Here is a 12847-nt window from a genome sequence, read left to right on the forward strand (position 1 = left end):
CCATAAAGATCAACTGTACACAACAACCTTTGAATTATGTGAAAGGAACAACCATTCTAAGCAGTCACAAAAATGCTTAAAACCCTTAGCAGCAACTTCATTCCAAAGAGAACTCAAGGATTCAAAGAACAGAGAAGTAAGTGGGAGACTAAGTTTGGTGTTCACACACCAACTTAAGACTCAGAGACTTACCCACACATAGTTGAGCTAACCACTCAAGTGCTTGAGAAGCAAGCAACTTCATCACTCTTTGCAGGAAAGGAAACAAGGATCTTAAAGCATGAAGCAACAATTAGGAGAAGAAGGAGAAATCAAATTGTTTCCTGGCAACAAAAAGAAAACAAGAAATTTCACAAGGTGGTGTTGTTCCTTGATAATTCTTTAAAAAGGGCAAAACAAAAGCATGCTTGTTCTGGTTTAAACTGTAAATGTTGAATCTTTCTGGAATGTGAAGTCTTTAGTATGTTTGTCTGTTTATTGCTTTGAATAAAGTGAATGCCTAGATGTTTGGATATAACTTCACCTTCTTAAACAAGTGCTTGCCATGCTTGTTCTGTTTCCAAAAATAAAAGAAAAGTTTGAACAAAAGTAACTTGGCTCAATTAGTGACAAATCAAGTAGAATTAAGTGGTGGTATGCATGCTTGATTGTTTAGTCAGATCACTGGAAATAGAGTGTAGAATTATCATTTTTTGTGTAGAAATTGAAAACTGTCTATGGATCTTAATGAATAAATGTCTTTAGCCATGAAAAAGAAAGAAAAAGAAGAAGAAAAAGCCACTGAAAAAGGGCAACCAAAAAGCAAAAAAAAAAAAATTGAGAAAATAAGCTAGGCACCAATGGTTTGAACTTCTGAGACAAATGCCTGTGGTGTTTATGTATTAAGGATATGCTTGGGTGAATAGGTTCTGAGGAGTGTTTCAACACTTGGTAACTTGGGTTAACTAACCCGGGATTATCAACCAAAAGTCCATTATCAAGAGCAACCTAAATACAAAACATTTAGTCACACAAAGAGGTGCTGGGCACCAATGTCTCAAGAAGAAATGTGAACTAAAATGCCTGGAGTGGATATGTGTAGTGCACTGATAAGAAAAAGAAAAGGCCAAAGGCTTGTGCAACACATGACACTAAGCAAACAAGGAGCAAAGGAGCTCTAAGAAAAAGAAAAGAAAAACAAAGAAGAGAAAAGTGCCAAGGACATAAGAATAACAAGAGGCCATAGCAGTGTTTGATGGATGCAATGAAAAAGTGATAATCTTACCTGATAAGAATGAAAAAGTGATGCTGCAACTTTCTGCATAAAACCCTTCTGATGAACTTCAAATGCTTGCTAATATAGCCAATGTAATTGCTTTCTGTTTCATACTTTCTTCTCAAATAACTTAGGACTTGCTTAGGGACAAGCAAGTATTAAGTTTGGTGTTGTGATGCCAAGGCATCTTAGGCTAGTTTCACTAGCATTTTTCTGTTAGTTTTAGTTGTTTTATGCATTTTCTTGAGCTTAAAGTAACCAAGAATGGTTAAATGAATAACAAAGCAATGAACCATCCAAACAGTATGATTTTGATGCAAATTCCATGAGTTTTAGTTATATTACTTGAATGCTATGAATGGAAGAATTCTCATGAAATTTTGCAAGACTTTGATGCAATTGTTTGGATGATTTCAGGAAAGAAGAGGCTAGGCAAGGAAGCAACAAAATCAATAAAGGAAGCTTGAATATCACATGTGGAGTTTAAGTTCCAGTTTAAGCTTAAACTGGAACTTAAACTACCAAGCCGTATAATGCTGGAAATGGCGTTTAAGTTCCAGTTTAAGCCTAAACTGGAGCTTAAACGCCAGAATCATGAAGGTTAAGAAATGCTGAAACTGAAGTTTAACCTCCAGTTTAACCTTAAACTGGAGGTTAAACGCCAGAATGAGAATGCCACTCAGGAAGCATTTCCACGTTTAACCTCCAGTTTAACCTTAAACTGGAGGTTAAACGCCAGAAATGGGAAACGCACCAGGGAGCCATTTCCACGTTTAAGCTCCAGTTTAACCTTAAACTGGAGCTTAAACGTGTTCGACCAAGTTTTCTCCTCCAGGGTTGCTTTCTCCATTTCCACGTTTAAGCTCCAGTTTAACCTTAAACTGGAGCTTAAACGTGTTCGACACCTCCAGGGCTACCTTTCTCAGCTTCCACGTTTAAGCTCCAGTTTAACCTTAAACTGGAGCTTAAACGTGTTCGACACCTCCAGGGCTACCTTTCTCAGCTTCCACGTTTAAGCTCCAGTTTAACCTTAAACTGGAGCTTAAACGTGTTCGACCTCCCAGATGGCTTTCTCTATTTCCACGTTTAAGCTCCAGTTTAACCTTAAACTGGAGCTTAAACGTGTTCGACCTCCAGGGCTGCCTTTCCTATCTCCACGTTTAAGCTTCAGTTTAACCTTAAACTGAAGCTTAAACGTGTTCGACTAAGTTACCCTCCAGGCTGCCTTCTTCCATTTCCACGTTTAAGCTTCAGTTTAACCTTAAACTGAAGCTTAAACGTGCTTCCACAAAAGGCATCACTGGAAGTGTCTGGCGTTTAAGCTGCAGTTTAAGCTTAAACTGCAACTTAAACGCCACTCTTGGAAAAGGTTTCTGGGCCAAAAATATTGCGGTTTAAGTTAGTATTTGAGCACAAACATTAACTTAAACTTACTCTGGTATGAAACCCAATTGAATATCATGGTTTATGGGATTGGGCCTGAAGGATTGATGAGTCTGAAATTTCAATTTGTTGAGTCATGTGTCATTATTTGATTATCACTAAGTTGGCTCAATGAATGTTACAGAATTTGGATCAGCAGCCTCATCAAGATTATGGATCATAAACCCAAGGCAAAAGGAAAGCAGGGAGAGGCCTCAAAGCCCAAGAAACACAACAGAAGCTCAATATAGAAAGTGTATAAATAGGATAGAATTTAAGTTAGGAGAAACTTTTGATCTTTTCATTTTGGCTAGTTTTCATATCTTTGTAATTGAATTCAGAGCTATGACTCACTAAACCCCCTTTCATTGGGTTAGGGAGCTCTATTGTAATTCAATGAATCAATAATAGTTTATCTTCTTCTTCAATCTTTTCTCTTGAATTTTGTTAGAAAGCTTCTCGATCTAATTCCATTGGGTAGTTGTCTTGGGAAAGAAACTACCTATAATTGGAATCCTTCGGAACCTTGGGAAAGGAATGGAGGATTCATGCTAGAGAAGCTTTCTCACAGTGAATTGGATTGGGGTTTGGATGGATATTGTGACATGTAATCCTACCAAATTGTGGTTCATGAAACTGTGTGGTAAAATCAGTGATCGAGCATCATCTCTTCTTATGAACATTTAAACCAAGGGATTGGGAATTTGTTTGTTTTTAGAGAGAATTGGTGAGCCAAGGGATTGGGATCCAATCATATAAGATTGCCAAGCAAAATTCAATGAACGCATTGGTTGAGGAAGAGATAAACATGTTTTGATTCGGAGATCTCAATATCTCCTATAACCCAATGAATTCCCCATTTCTGATTTCCACTTTCTCTTTACATTCTGCAACTCAATTCATGCAATCACCCCCATTCCCTTTTAATTTCAGCAATTTAGCTTCTGCTCTTTAATTCATGCAATTTAAGATTCCGCCATTTCAATTTCTTGTCATTTACGTTTCCCGCCAATTTTACATTCCGCAATTCTCATCTAATTTTTGATTCCGCTCAACTAGAACATACTTCTAATCCGAATTGCTCACTCAACCAATCCTTGGGGGATTCGACCTCACTCTATTGTGAGTTTTTACTTGACGATAACCGGTGCACTTGCCGGAAGGAATTTTGCCGATCGTGCAATTTCCTAAATCGTAGCATAACAAGTTTATGCGCATCAGTAACTTGGTGACCTCTTTCTGCACCACTTCCTTCATGGCTGGATTTAGCCGCCTCTGTGGTTGAACCACTGGTTTGGCATTATCCTCCAATAGGATTTTGTGCATGCATCTAGCTGGGCTTATGCCCTTAAGGTCACCTATGGACCACCCAAGAGCTGTCTTGTGTGTCCTTAGCACTTGAATAAGTGCTTCCTCTTCCTGTGAATTTAAAGCAGAGCTTATGATCACTAGAAAAGTGTCACCTTCTCCCAGAAATGCATATTTCAAGGATGGTGGTAGTGGCTTGAGCTCGGGTTTAGGAGGTTTTTCCTCTTTCAGAAGAAAGTTCAGAGGCTATTTCATGTCCCCTGAATCCTCCAAATCAGGCTGAACATCTTTAAAGATGTCTTCCAACTCTGATTCGAGACTCTCAGCCATGTTGATCTCTTCTACCAAAGAGTCAATAAGATCAACTTTCATGCAGTCTGTTGATGTGTTTGGATGCTGCATGGCTTTGACAGCGTTCAACTTGAACTCATCATCGTTGACTCTCAGGGTTATTTCCCCCTGTTGGACGTCAATGAGGGATCGTCCAGTTGCTAGGAAGGGTCTTCCTAGAATGAGAGTAGCACTCTTGTGCTTCTCCATTTCCAGCACAACAAAGTCAGTGGGAAAGGCGAATGGCCCAACTCTGACAATCATGTCCTCAATCACGCCTGATGGGTATTTAGTGGAACCATCAGCAAGTTGGAGACATATCCGGGTTGGTTTAACTTCTTCAGTTAAGCCAAGCTTCCTGATAGTGGATGCAGGTATTAGGTTGATGCTTGCCCCAAGATCGCATAAAGCTGTCTTGGTGCAATTATCTTCTAATATGCATGGTATTAGAAAGCTCCCAGGGTCTTTAAGCTTTTCAGGAAAGCTCTTCAGAATGACTGCACTGCATTCTTCAGTGAGGAGAACTCTTTCTGTTTCACTCCAATCCTTCTTATGACTCAAGATCTCTTTTATGAACTTGGCATAAGAAGGTATTTGCTCAAGTGCTTCTGCAAATGGAATCTTTATTTCAAGAGTCCTGAGGTAATCTGCAAAGCGAGCAAATTGCTTATCCTGCTCCTCTTTCTGGAGTTTTTGAGGATAAGGTATCTTGGCTTTATATTCTTCAACCTTAGTTGCTACAGGTTTATTGCCTACAGAAGTGGTTGAAGAAGCCTTTTTAGAGGGGTTGTTATCAGCATTTGTGTGTGTCTGATCCCTCACTAGCACTTGAGTGCCAGAGTTAGAAGCTGGAGTGAAACTGGACGCCAGCTCCTTGTCTGTTCCTGGCGCCTGAACGCCAGAAATGTGCCCATTTTGGGCGTTCAACGCTGGATCCTGCCCTATTTGGGCGTTCAACGCCAGATTCTTGCCCATTTCTGGCGTTGAACGCCAATCCTGCCTTGTTTCTGGCGTTGAACGCCAGTTTTGGGCATGATCTGGGCGTTCAGCGCCATCCTTCCACCAATTTTCTGGCGTTTTAGCGTCAGAATTATTTTTCCCTGGGCTCTTACTGTCCTCAGGTGAATTTTGGGTGGTTTGCTCATTTCTTAGCTTTTTGCTGCCTTGAGGTGGGGTATTTAATGTTTTCCTACTTCTTAGTTGAACTGCTTGGCATTCCTCTGCTATTTGCTTTGACAGCTACTGCTTTGTTTGCTTAAACTGTTCGTCCATATGTATATTAGCCATCCTTGTCTCTTGTAACCTGTCTTTAAATTTGGCTAGCTGCTTTGTTAGAAAGTCCAATTGCTGATTGAATTCAGCAGCTTGTTTTACAGGACTGAGTTCAGCAGTTACTGTTTTAACCTCTTCATTCATGGAAGGGTTGCTGCTTAGGTACAGATGCTGATTCCTGGCAACTGTATCAATGAGCTCTTGAGCCTCTTCAATTGTCTTTCTCATGTGGATAGATCCACCAGCTGAGTAATCTAGAGACATCTGAGCTCCTTCTGCAAGCCCATAGTAGAAGATGTCTAACTGAACCCACTCTGAAAACATTTCAGAGGGGCATTTTCGTAGCATCTCTCTGTATCTCTCCCAGGCATCATAAAGAGATTCATTATCTCCTTGTTTAAAGCCTTGGATGTCCAGCCTTAGCTGTGTCATCCTTTTTGGAGGGAAATATTGATTCAGGAATTTTTCTGTCAGCTGTTTCCATGTCCTTATGCTGGCCTTAGGTTGGTTATTTAACCACCTCTTAGCTTGATCTTTTACAGCAAATGGAAACAGTAATAGTCTGTAGACATCCTGATCTATTTCTTTATCATGTACTGTGTCAGCAATTTGTAAAAATTGTGCCAGAAACTCTGTAGGTTCTTCCTGTGGAAGACCGGAATACTGGCAGCTTTGCTGCACCATGATAATGAGCTGAGGATTCAACTCAAAGCTACTGACTCCAATGGAGGGTATGCAGATACTACTCCCATATGAAGCAGTAGAGGGGTTTGAATATGACCCTAGAGTCCTCCTGGACTGTTCATTTCCACTTAGATCCATGATGGAGAAAGGGAGATGATGTAAAATAGGAAAAATATTTTTATTTATTTATTTATATATTTATTTCAAAAATGAAATAAATTAAAATAGAATAAATAAAAATTGAGTGAAGATTTTCGAAAAACTGAGGAGAGAGAAAGTGGTTAGGAAGTTTTGAAAAGGATATGATGATTTTGAAAAAAACAGTTTTAAATTTTGAAATAAAAAATCTGAATTTTAGAAATATATTTCGAAAATTTATTTTTTTAAAAAAAAGAGAAAAGATATTTTTGATTTTTAAGAGGAAAGAGAAAAACAATAAGATAACACAAGATTTAAAATTTTTAGATCTAATGCTCCCTATTTTCGAAAATTTTGGAGGGAAAACACCAAGGAACACCAAACTTAAAAATTTTAAGATCAAGTTACAAGGAAAACTCAAGAACACGAAGAAAGAACACCAAACTTAAAATTTTTAGAAAACCAAAATAAATTTTCGAAAAAAAAAATTTTTTTTTTTGAAAAATCCACAAGAAAACACCAAACTTAAAGTTTGGCACAAAATTTAATAGAGAAAATATTATTTATGAAAAAGATTTTAAAAAGAGTGTACCCAACTGCCACGGGCTTAGACTAACGCTCTAGCCAACTAGGCAGTAAATGTAACACTTGTTTTAAAGAAGGATATTTTTAACCAAGAACAATAATAAGAGACTCTAAACCAAAAAGAAAAATTTTTCCTAATCTAAGCAACAAAATAAACCGTCAGTTGTCCAAACACGAACAATCCCCGGCAACGGCGCCAAAAACTTGGTGCACGAATTATGAATCACACTTTTCACAACTCGTACCACTGACCAGCAAGTGCACTGGGTCGTCCAAGTAATACCTCACGTGAGTAAGGGTCGAATCCCACGGAGATTGTTGGTTTGAAGCAATCTATGGTTATCTTGTAAATCTTAGTCAGGAAGTCAATTATGTTTATCAGTTGAATTGCAAATAAACAATAGAGCATGGATTAAAGGTTACTTGTTATGCAGTAATGGAGAATATGTTGGAGTTTTGGAGATGCTTTGTCTTCTGAATCTCTGCTTTCCTCTGTCTTCTTGTTCACGCACGCACGTCCTCCTATGGCAAGCTGTGTGTTGGTGGATCACCGTTGTCAATGGCTACCTTCCATCCTTCCAGTGAAAACTACGCTCACGTGCTCTGTCACAGCACGGCTAATCACCGGTTGGTTCTCGATCTGGTTGGAATAGGATTTACTATCCTTTTGCGTCTGTCACTAACGCCCAGCCTTCAGGAGTTTGAAGCTCGTCACAGTCATTCAATCCTTGAATCCTACTCGGAATACCACAGACAAGGTTTAGACTTTCCGGATTCTCATGAATGCCGCCATCAGTTCTAGCTTATACCACGGAGATTCTGATTAAGGAATCTAAGAGATATTCATTCAATCGTATATAGAACGGAGGTGGTTGTCAGGCACACGTTCATAATTTGAGGAAGGTAATGAGTGTCACAGATCATCACCTCCATCACAGTTAAGCGCGAATGAACATCTTAGATAGGAACAAGCGTGTTTGAATGGAAAACAGAAATACTTGCATTAATTCATTGAGACACAGCAGAGCTCCTCACCCCCAACAATGGGGTTTAGAGACTCATGCCATCAGAGAATACAAAGTTTAGATCTAAAAATGTCATGAGATACAAAATAAGTCTCTAAAAGTTGTTTAAATACTAAACTAGTAGCCTAGGGTTACAAAATATGAGTAGACTATGATGGATGATGCAGAGATCCACTTCTAGGGCCCACTTGGTGTGTGCTGGGCTGAGACTTAAGCAATTCACGTGCAGAGGCCATTTGTGGAGTTGAACGCCAGTTTTTATGCCAGTTTGGGCGTTCAACTCCAGCTTTTGACCCTTTTCTGGCGCTGGACGCCAGAATTGGGCAGAGAACTGGCGTTGAACGCCATTTTACGTCGTCTATCCTTGTGCAAAGTATGGACTATTATATATTGCTGGAAAGCCCTGGATGTCTACTTTCCAACGCAATTGGAAGCATGCCATTTCGAGTTCTGTAGCTCCAGAAAATCCACTTTGAGTGCAGGGAGGTCAGAATCCAACAGCATCAGCAGTCTTTTTTCAGCCTGAATCAGATTTTTGCTCAGCTCCTTCAATTTCAGCCAGAAAAATACCTGAAATTTCAGAAAAATACACAACTCATAGTAAATATAAATTTTTCCTAAAAACTAATAAAAATAGACTAAAAACTAACTAAAACATACTCAAAACTATATGAAATTATCCCCAAAAAGCGTATAAAATATCCGCTCATCAGTGAGTATAAGAGTAGAAGAATAGAAGAATGAGGTAGAGAGAAGAGATGAAGAATTTGAACAGAGAGGAGGGAGAGGGTTCGAATTATGAGTAGGAGAGAAGTGTTAGTAAATAATTAAATAAATAGAAAGAGATGAGAGAGATAATATTCGAATTTTAAAAAAAAGGAGGAAGAAAAATATTTTATTTTTATTTAATTAATTAAGTTAGAATTCGAAATTTAAGAAAAGAAATAAAATAAAATTAGAATTCAAAACAATTAGTTAGTTAAAAAGAATGTTGAAAAAGTGGTTAGTGATTTTCGAAAATTAGAAGTGGAAAAGTAGTTAGGTGGTTTTGAAAAAGATAAGAAATAGTAAACTTTTTTAAAATTAAAAGAAACAAGTCAAGTGGTTAATTGAAAAAGATTTGAAAATAAATTTTGAAAAGATAAGAAGTTAGAAAAAGATTTTGAAATTAAGTTTTGAAAAAGATATGATTGAAATTTATTTTGAAAAAAATTTGAAAAAGAAATTTAAAAAGATTTGATTTTGAAAATTAAAGTTGATGACTTGACTAACAAGAAACTAAAAGATATGATTCTAGAATTTAAAAATTGAAACTTTCTTAACAGGAAAGTAACAAGCTTGAGATTTTTGAATCAAAATATTAATTGTTAGTAAAGTTTTCGAAATTGTGAAATAAAAATAAGAGAAAGATTTTGAAAATTAATTAAAAAATTTTCAAAAAACATGAAAGAAAAATGAAAAAGATTTAATTTTTTAAAAAGATTTGAAAAGATAATATTTTTAAATTAAAATTTTGACTTGACTAACAAGAAACAACTAAATTTAAAAATTTTTGACTAAATCAACCCAAAATTTCGAAGTTTTTGAGTAAAATAAGGGAAATATATTATTTTTGAATTTTTTTGAATTAATGAAGAGAGAGAAAAACAACAAAATGACACCAGACATAAAAATTTAAGATCAAAACAACTAATGCATGCAAAAACACTTTGAATGTCAAGATGAACACCAAGAACACTGTGAAGATCAAGATGAACATCAAGAACATATTTTTGAAAATTTTTAAGAAAAGAAAGACATGCAAGATACCAAACTTAAAAATTTTTAAACTTTGGACACTAATAATTCAAAATTGCATATGAAAAACAAGAAAAGACACAAAACAAAAAAAATTAAAGATCAAACAAGGAAAATCATCAAGAACAACTTGAAGATCAAAGAAGAACATAATGCATGAATTTTCAAAAATTTTAAGAAAATTGAAAGAATGCAATTGACACCAAACTTAAAATTTGACACAAGATTCAAACAAGAAACATAAATTTTTTTTGGTTTTATGATTTTATTAAATTTTTTTTGTATTTTTCGAAATTATTTTGGAAAAAGAAAATAAAGAAATTCAAAATTTTTAATAAGAATTCCAGGATTCATGCAATGTTAGTCTAAAGCTTCGGTCCAAAAGAATACTTCGATTCAATGCTAAAGAATCGAAGTATTCGGGAGGAACAGATTGTCCCAGCGCGATATCGTCACCTTATATATCCACAAAACGTAAGGGTATTCATATTCTAAATCTTACAAGAACTGCTCCATACGGCGGTGAATTCATTCCCGGGCCTTGTACACACCGCCCGCGGATTTAAATGGTTATGAGTTTTTGATAATTAAAAGATAAATAAAACATAAATTAAAATAAAGATACTTATGTAATTCATTGGTGAAAATTTTAGATAAGCGTTTGGAGATGCTTTGTTGCTTCTGAACCTCTGCTTTCCTATTGTCTTCATCCAACCATGTGTGCTCCCTTCCATGGCAAGCTGTATGATCCTCTCGGATGAAAAATACCAGGTACGGTTTCTGCACGGCTAATCAACTGTTGGATTTCTCGTCTCGGATGAAAAATACCAGGTACAGCTACCGCACGGCTAATCATCTGTCGATTCTCACTAGCGTCGGAATAGGATCTCTCTATCCTTTTGCACACTGTCACTGTGCCCAACATTCGCGAGTTTGAAGCTCGTCACAGTCATCCCTTCCCAGATCCTACTCGGAATACCACAGACAAGGTTTAGACTTTTCGAATATCAGGAATGTTGTTAATTGGTTCTAGCCTATACCACGAAGATCCTAATATCGCGGACTAGGTCCGTGGATTAGAGACCGAAGAGAATATACTCCGGCTGTCGTCCAATGACTACGTTGAACATCATGTAGACCGCTTGTGGTTGTCAGGCACGCGGATCTTGGCTAAGCGAGTAACGAAGATAGTGGGTGATTGTCACGGGTCACCCCTTCATTCTGACTTAACTGAATTAAGTACAAGAGTATATCTTGGAGAAGAAGTAAGCGTGAATTGAAAGAGAAACAATAGTACTTGCATTAATTCATGAAGAACAGCAGAGCTCCACACCTTAATCTATGAGGTGTAGAAACTCCATCGTAGAAAATACATAAGAGAAAAAGGTCTAGGCATGGCCGAATGGCCAACCTCCAAAACGTGAAATATGGTATAAGCTAGATGCGAATACAATAGTAAAAAGATTTATTTATACTAAACTAGTTACTAGGGATTACAGAAAATAAGTAACTAAGTACATATAGTGCAAAAATCCACTTCTGGGGCCCACTTGGTGTGTGCTTGGGCTGAGCATTGAGCTTTACACGTGCATAGGCCTTTTCTAGAGTTAAACGCCAGCTTGGATGCCAGTTTGGGCGTTTAACTCCAGTTCTGGTGCCAGTTCTGGCGTTTTACGCCAGAAAAGGGTCTCTGGTGGGCGTTTGAATGCCAGTTTGGGCCATCAAATCTCGGGAAAAGTATGGACTATTATACATTGCTGGAAAGCCCAAGAATTGAGAGCGTTCCAATTGGGCTTCTGTAGCTCTAGAAAATCCACTTTGAGTGCATGAGGGTCAGAATCCAACAACATCTGCAATCCTTTCTCAGCCTCTGAATCAGACTTTTGCTCATATCCCTCAATTTCAGCCAGAAAATACCTGAAATTATAGAAAAACACACAAACTCATAGTAAAATCCAGAAATATGATTTTTGCATAAAAACTAATAAAAATATAATAAAAGGTAATTAAAACATACTAAAAACTATGTAAAAATAATGCCAAAAAGGGTATAAATTATCTGCTCATCAGTTTCCTGCATTTCATTTGCTACCTCCAACTCAAGCTGGGCATCATAAAAGATGTCATCCAGCTCTTCTTCGAGTCTCTCAACCATGTTCACTTCTTCCACCAGGGAGTCGATGATATTAATGCTCAAACACTCCTCTGGGGTGTTTGGATGCTGCATGGCTTTGACAGCATTTAGTACAAACTCATCTTCGTTGACACTTAGGGTTACTTCCCCTTCTTGGAGATGAATGACGGTTCTACCTATAGCTAGGAAGGGTCTTCCCAGGATAAGGGATGCACTATTGTACCCATCCATATCCAATACCACAAAGTCAGTGGAAAAAGCAAAGGGTCCAACCCTAACAATCATATCCTCAATTATGCCTGAAGGGAACTTAACAGAACCATCAGCAAGTTGAAGGCATATGTGTGTTGGTTTGACTTCATAAGTCAAGCAGAGCTTCTTTATTAATGAAACAGATATTAGGTTGATGCTTGCTCCAATATCACATAGGGCTGTCCTTATGCAAGCATTCCCTAGAGTGCACAGTATCATAAAACTCCTAGGATCCTTAAGTTTCTCTAGTAAGTTGTTTTGAATGACTGCACTGCATTCTTCAGTGAGTAGGACTGTTTCTTCCTCTTTCCAATCCTTCTTATGACTTAAGATGTCCTTCATGAACATAGTATAAGAAGGTATCTGTTCAAGAGCCTTTGCAAAAGAGATCTTGATCTCTAGCATTCTGAGGTAGTCCGCAAAATGGGCAAAATGTTTATCTCTTTCCACTTGATGGAGTTTCTGAGGGAATAGCATCTTGGCCTTGTACTCATCAATCTTAGTTGATGTAGGCTAAGTGCCTAATGTACTGGAAGGGGGGTTACTAACTTGCTTATGAGGGGGTGTTATCAGCACTTGTATGTGTTTGACTACCCTTATTTGGGCATTCAACGCCCTTGTTGCTACCCCCTTCTTGGCGTTCAA

The sequence above is a fragment of the Arachis ipaensis genome, chromosome B2 (genome assembly GCF_059453495.1).
Source record: "Arachis ipaensis isolate K30076 ecotype BB chromosome B2, ASM5945349v1, whole genome shotgun sequence".
Taxonomy (NCBI): Eukaryota; Viridiplantae; Streptophyta; class Magnoliopsida; order Fabales; family Fabaceae; genus Arachis; species Arachis ipaensis.